The following is a 6,905-nucleotide window of genomic DNA, read 5'->3' as shown; positions in this document are numbered from 1 at the left end:
TTGTGTTTCTCTACCTGACAGGAAAATCTGGTAAGACCCGGTCACATCCAGGCGGACTGTGTGCCTCGCAACCCGCAGGTTAACAGACTCCGAGTGACTGATGCGGGAGAGCTCGGTGAATCTGCATGAGGCCGCCGGCCTTGGTGCCCCGAGACAGCTCCCCCAGCGGCCACGTGACGGTGATGCGTGTCTGTGGTCAGGTGTGTGCAGAGTTCTGCACCGCCCAGCCTCCCAGCCGGAGGCTCTGACAAGACCTGCGTCCACACGGAAGGAGCAGTGGAGAGCCCAAGTGTGTGGGGAGGAAGGCGGGTTCTGACCCCGTTCCTTCTGCAGCGGCTCCGGCCAGGCAGGTTCTGACGGAATTCTGCAGCGGCTCCGGCCAGGGTTGTTGGGACGGGGGAGGTGCTGAGGGGGGCCTTTGTGTTTGGATTAGAAGCTGGCGATCGTCACATTAAGACCTCTAAGCTGCTGCAACGTGAGAAGATGTTACACAACCAGGGCCCCTGGGCTGAGGCTGAGCAAGGGGCCAGGGGAGTGGCGCGAGGGGCCCCAGGCAGGGCCAGAGCTGCCTGTGTACAGCAGGGGAGAGGGGAGAAGCTGCGGGCCTGGTGGTCTCAGCCCCAGGGAGAGTGCAGTGTGGGGGAGGACACTGCCCGTCCCTTCACTCCCGCAGGACGGCTGGCCCCTGGGAGAGCCCCTGGGGGAGCCAGTTTCCTATAAGCAGAAGGGCAAGTGGTTGGGATCCAGGGGTGTCTGACGGTTGTGGACTCAGGCCCCAGAGGAAGGGTTTGGGATTTGGGGCTCCTGTGACCCCGCAGGTCCCTGAAGACGTCCATCAGGACCCTGGCTGTGTGGAGGTGTAGGGTCCAGCCCTACAGGGCTTAGCAGGTGTTTTCCCTGTGTGTGGAGATGAGAGATTGTGATAAATAAAGACACAAGATAAAGAGAGAAAGAGAAAGCAGCTGGGCCCTGGGGACCACGACCATCAAGACGCGGAGACCGGTAGTGGCCCCGAACGGCTGGGCTCACTGATACTTACTGCATCCAAGACAAGGGGGCAGGGTAAGGAGGGTGAATCTTCTAAGTGATTGACAAGGTGAAGTCAGTCATGTGATTACAGGATGGGGGCCCTTCCCTTTTTGGTAGCTGAAGCAGAGAGAGAAGGCAGCATACGTCAGCGATTTCTTCTCTGCACTTATAAGAAAGATTAAAGACTTTAAGACTTTCACTATTTCTTTTACCGCTATCTACTACGAACTTCAAAGAGGAAGCAGGAGTACGGGAGGAGCATGAAATGCAACGAAGAGTAATATTAAAAGTTAATAATTAATGTTTATAATAATGATTGATAATTATCCATGATCATCTCTATATCTAATTTGTATTATGACTATTCTTATTCTAGCTATTTTCTTTATTATACTGAAACAGTTTGTGCCTTCAGTCTCTTGCCTCAGCACCTAGGTGCTCTCACCCACATGGAGGCAGAGGTGACAGGCGTGCAGGGCGGCGTGCAGGGCAGCGTGCCTGGACCCAGATGGCAGGCACGTCACTGACCAGTGACCGGGGCTCTGCCCACCTGGCCCGGCGCGTTGACCCCCTCGCTATGCGGCTTCGCGCTGGCTGCTTTCCTGAGTCATCAGGGTTTAGGCCCTGTTCTGCTGCCTCTGAGCGCCTGTGACCTGCCAAGGCCCCTATCCTCGGCCTGGGTCCCTTGCGGTGTCGCTGACTGTCTGGGACCCTGAGGCTGCCCGTGTGGTAGGTGTGTCCCCCCCTACACCCACCCAAGCAACGCAGAGGAATGAAAAATAATGCCTCAAGGAGCTGGTCCAGGGCCGGGAGCAGTGGCTTACACCTGGAATCCCAGCACTTTGAGAGGCCGAGGTGGGAGGATTGCTTGAGCCCAGGAGTTTGAGAACAGCTTGGGCACACATGGTGAGACTGTCTCCACAAAAAATTAAAAATAGCCAGGTGTGGTGGCACGCACCTAGAGTTGCAGCTACAGAAGGCTCTTACAGGGGAGGCGGGACAAGCCTGAGCTCAGGAGGTCGAGGCTACGGGGAACCCCAGGTGATTGTACCACTGCACTCCAGCCTCGGTGACAGAGCGACACCATCTCTCAGGAAAAATAAAAAGGAGCTGGTCAGGGAGGCCTAGAGCAAATAGCTGCTAGAATGTGGCACTGCCCAGGGCGGGGAGGGCTGGGGGGCCTTGAGGTGGACCAGGAGCCTGAGTCGAGGGTTGGGGGCAGGTGGAGGGGCCGGGAGGCCTGGGACTGTCTTAGGAGTGCCCTCCTGACACCTAGACACTGGGCCGGGTTCCTCCTGGTGGAACATCCCAGACCTGAGCCCTCCCGCTCACTTTTCCTTGGACCTACATGCAAGGAGCTGCGGCAGCCGTCTGCCCCCAGGCTGAGGCCCCAGGACAGGCCCCTCCTCACTTTGGTAGCGGTCAGACCCAGGGCGGGTGCAAGCCCTTGGCAATGCTCCCGACACTGCCCCTTGGACCTCAGGGGTGTGGGGAGGACAGACCAGGGCAGAACCCAGGAGGCCACAAGGGTGGGTGGGAGTCACGGTCCTGGCAGCCCCACATTCAAGGGCTCTGCCCTCCTGTACCCACCCCCGGAGGGGGAACCTCTTGAGGGAGCATGGGCCCTGTCTCCCCGCCTGCCCTTCTAGGAGATCAAGAGTTGCTGTGAAATTTCTAGAAGTGCCCGGCCTGGCGGACGGGCATGGAGGCACCTCCTGGGTGTGCCCTGGCACAGCCTGACAGGGCTGGAGTCCTGTTGGGCTGTGGGTAGGTCCTCAGACGGCCTCCCGGCTCCTGCCTCACCCCCTCCCCACAGGCCCTGTGCCAGCGGCTGTGAAAACAGAGGCCAGGAAGCGAGGTGATGCTCCCTTTGTTTCTGGCAAAGCATGTGGCACCTGGAGCCACCTTCCGGGTTCACGGCCCTGGGGACGGAGGGAACGGGGTGCACAGTGGCCGGGGATGTTCAGCGTCACCGGTGGAAGGGGTGAAACCCGTTCTTCCTGGTGCTGAGGGTTTGTGCCTTGACTCCGGAAAGCAGAGACTGGAGCAGGGCCCACTTCAAAGCACAGGGCTGGGGGCTGCGACCTTGGCCCTCTGTGGACAAGGGAAAGGTGAGTGGCCCTGGACTGGTGAAGGACTGGCCAGGAGGAGTTCTGTAGGGGCCCCCCTCCTGCCAGCCCCCAGCCCACAGTTGACCATTGCCTGCCCTGGAGCAGGAGACTTCCTTCCTGCTGCCCCGGACCTGGGATCTGAGACCCAGAAGCCGACTCCATCCTTTGTCTGTTCTGTTCTGAGGCCACCCCTGCCCCTACCTCCAGGTGGCCCTGGGCTTGCCCACCCACCCGCCTGCAGTGTCGGCTGAAGAGGGTAACATGCTTGCGCCCTGCTGGCTGCTCCTGGCTGCTCCCCGGCGGCTCCCTGGTGGTGCCCTGACTGTGCCCCGCTGGCCTTGGGTCTGGTGGGCGTAGCCCTCCTGATGGCACCAGGTCACACGCTGGAGCATGTGGGCCTCGCGATGCTGATGGAGGCGGGTTCCTGGGCATGTGGAGCTGTCCCTTACACGAAGCAGCTGAGGGGCCTCCGGCCAGCCTTCCCCCCCACCCCAGGGGTTAGGGCTCTGCCATGGGGGTGTGGGCATCTGCTCTGACAAACGACATGTGCATTTGATTGGTGTTCCTGAGTCACCGTGGTCCAGGCAGCCTGCCAGAGCGGCTGATTCTCAGCAGGGAGCTGGGGCCGGGCAGACACCCTGACTCCCTGGGGCTCCCAGAAGCCGCCCCCCCACTGGCAACAGGCAGCCTCCTCCCTCTGGCTGCCGGGCCTCTGTGCCTTTCCCAGCCTGGGGCCGGGGCCACCGCTCCACGCCACACTGCACTGTCCTTGTCTGCCCCCGCAGAGCGTGAAGGTGGCTGGTGGCTGAGGACCCCCTGCCCAGGCCCACACTTCTTGCTCAGGCCCCATGAGTCGCTTGGGATCTGGAGAGCTGGGACTTTGACCTGGGAGGGAGGCACCTGGCCATGACCCTCAGGCGTGTGTAGGGAGGTGCCTGGCTGTGACTCTCAGGCCGTGACCCTCAGGCGTGTGTCCCTGGCAAGTTGCTGTCCACCGGCCCCGCCGTCTGTCACGCGTGGCTCGGCCAAGGTGATTCCGGGGTAAAGACCCATGAGGCGCCATCTTCTTTGTTCCCAGGCTGAGCCTGTGGTGCCCTGGGCAGGGTGGGTGGAAGAAGCCGCGGGGAGGCCTCCTTAATGGTGGAGTGAGCGCCCACGTGGATGTCTCTTGACGGTGAAATGCAGAGGGCGCAGGGCGTGCCGGGTGGAGAGCTGCCCAGCCATGCCAGCAAGGCCCCGGCGTCCCTCCCACCTGCCGTTAGTACCGGGAGCTGCTCTGCGGGCCCCTCCCGCAGACTCGGGCTCTGGAGGTCTACAGAGCAGCTGGGAGGGTGATGCCCAGGCAGGGTGGAGGCGCCAGGCCCCTGGGTTGCAGGTGGAGGTAAATGGGGAAGGGAGGCCGGGGGTCTCTGGGCCTCTCACCAGCAGGTGCCCAGCCCAGGGTCTCTGATACCAGGGAGTCCATGTCTGCTCGGTCCCTCCTCCGAGCCCGTCAACCCACCCTCATTCCTGCCTCCGTGGCTATGTGGTCTGCACCCACCCGAACCAGGCACTGGCTGGGGCAGGGAGTCTGCCTGGGGCTGGGGCCAATCCCGGAATCCAGGCTCAGTTGGCACCAACAGGGAGGTGTTATGGGAAGGTGGAGAACTTGGCGTCGGAGGGCATGGCGGCCACCAGGGCTGGTGGGATGGGGCGAGGGTGGTGGTGACTCGTGGCCCGTAGCTCTGAGGAGCATCTGGCTTTCCTGTGGATTGGCTGTAGCACCTGGTCACAATGCTGCAGCATTTCCCTGGCTGCTTGTCTCTGAATTAATATCTATTTCCTGAAGAGAGAAATTAATTTTCATGCCGTAAAATCTAAACAAATATTTCTATTTATTTTGCACTCCTGTTGTCCTGTTTCAGAACTTATTGTCCAGCCCAAGATTTTAAAAAGTCAGATTTTCATTGGTGTGAAGCAGGCTCAGGAGGAGGAGGGGGAGGAAGAAGAGGAGGAGGAGGATAGGGAGGAGGGGGAGGACGAAGAGGAGGAGGAGGGGCAGGAAGCTGGGGACTCGGGCTGGGCTTTCCTGGCTCATCCTCACAATGGCCGCAGGGCCCGCTGCCCTCTCGTCTGCGTCAGGTCCTGAGTTCTGAGTCCAGAAGCCCTCGCTGTGCTGTTGGAGCCCACCAAGCCCGTCCCTTGTGGGGACAGCTCCCTCCAAGCCCCACTGGGGGATGGACACTGAGGGTGGGGCAGGGGAGCAGGGGTAGGTCCCAGGCAGGTCCTCCCAGGGCCTGGTGAACACAGCGGCCCATCGAGGTTCCCCAGACTCCCTCCGCCAGTTCTTCCCGAGAACAGAACAGTTAAGACCAAGCCCTCCGACGGAGGTGTGGGGAGAGGGCGTGGCTCCCGTCCCAGGAGGCAGGTGAGCTTCTGGGGATTCCAGCTCACCTGCCCCACAGCCGCACCCTGACTGTGCCTGTGCCCCCGGGAACCCAGAGCCGGCAGGGGTCGAGGCGGTGGGACCTCGGGGGAGCTCAAGCCTCGACTGTCGCCTCGCTGGAGGCTGGAGGCCAAGATGGTGTCCACGCTGGGCGGCTTGCAGAGGTAAGGGGGGCAACTGGGCCCCCCAGGTGGACAAAGCGCGTCATCTGTGGCTATTCTGAGAGACTGACAGGAGTGGGTTTTGTGTTTGTCTTTCAAAGGAAGTGACTTGGATTTGGAGGCTGTTCCTAGTCAGGCTTCCCTGAATTCACCTGCCTTGGCTTCATTTCGGAAGTAGGGGGCCCCTCCTGCCCAGGCCTGGGGCTGCTCCTGGGTATTTGGGGGTTCTGGGATGTGGGACCCAGTGAGGAAGCTGTCCCCCAACACTGTGGCATGGAGATGCTCGAGTGTCCAGGTGATGGCCGGGGAGGGCGAGACCTGCTGGGCTTGGGACCTCCCAGTCTCAGTCTGCGGCTCAGGCCCGTGGCTGGGCTGTGGTGGTGGGAGTGCGGGGCGCTTGCTGGACCGCTGGTCATGTGTGCGCATTAGGATGCTCCCAGGGCTCTGGGTGGTGAGGGGAAGCTGGGCTCTGCTGTGCTGTCTGCCTTCTATAAACAGAGGGGAGGTGGATTTCTTCCCAGTTAGGTTTGAAGGGGAGGTAGGTGTAGCTAGGAATGCCTTGCATTTTCCTTCTCCTGCTCACCATCCTGTTTGGGGTGATTCCAGGGCAGTTCGAAGCCGTTCCTGTGCTCGCAGGTCCCTGCCTCCCTGGGGCCTGTGCCGCCATGAATTCAATCACCTTCCTTTAAGGGGTGACTTAAAATCAGCTGTTGGGACACTGGCCAAGGACACCCCGTCACAGGGCTGAGAGGTGTGGGGCCGGCTGCCTGGCCTGGACCGTCCTAGGTGCCCCCTCCTGTGGAGGTTGTGGCCATATTGTGAAGAGGCCCAGGGGCTGGGGAATCAGGCTCACTTGATTAGCTGGGGCCAAGCTGAGGCCCCTCTGGCTACCCTGGGGCCCCCTGAGGTCGGCCAGGGTGGGTGTGCCTGACCCCAGCTGAGACTCTGTGGGTGAGACCTGGGCAACAAGAGTGAAACTACATCTCCAAAAACAAACAACAAAAAACCAAAAAAACAAAAAAAACCCCACACCCACAAAACGTTTAATCTCAATTCTTTTTTTCTTTTCTTTCTTTCTTTCTTTTTTTTTTTTTTTTGAGAAGGAATCTGACTCTGTTGCCCAGACTGGAGTGCTGGAGTGCAGTGGCACAATCTTGGCTCACTGCAAACTCCGTCTCC

The sequence above is a fragment of the Mandrillus leucophaeus genome, unplaced genomic scaffold, assembly GCF_000951045.1.
Source record: "Mandrillus leucophaeus isolate KB7577 unplaced genomic scaffold, Mleu.le_1.0 Scaffold575, whole genome shotgun sequence".
Lineage (NCBI taxonomy): Eukaryota > Metazoa > Chordata > Mammalia > Primates > Cercopithecidae > Mandrillus > Mandrillus leucophaeus.
This window is presented reverse-complemented; position numbering follows the sequence as displayed.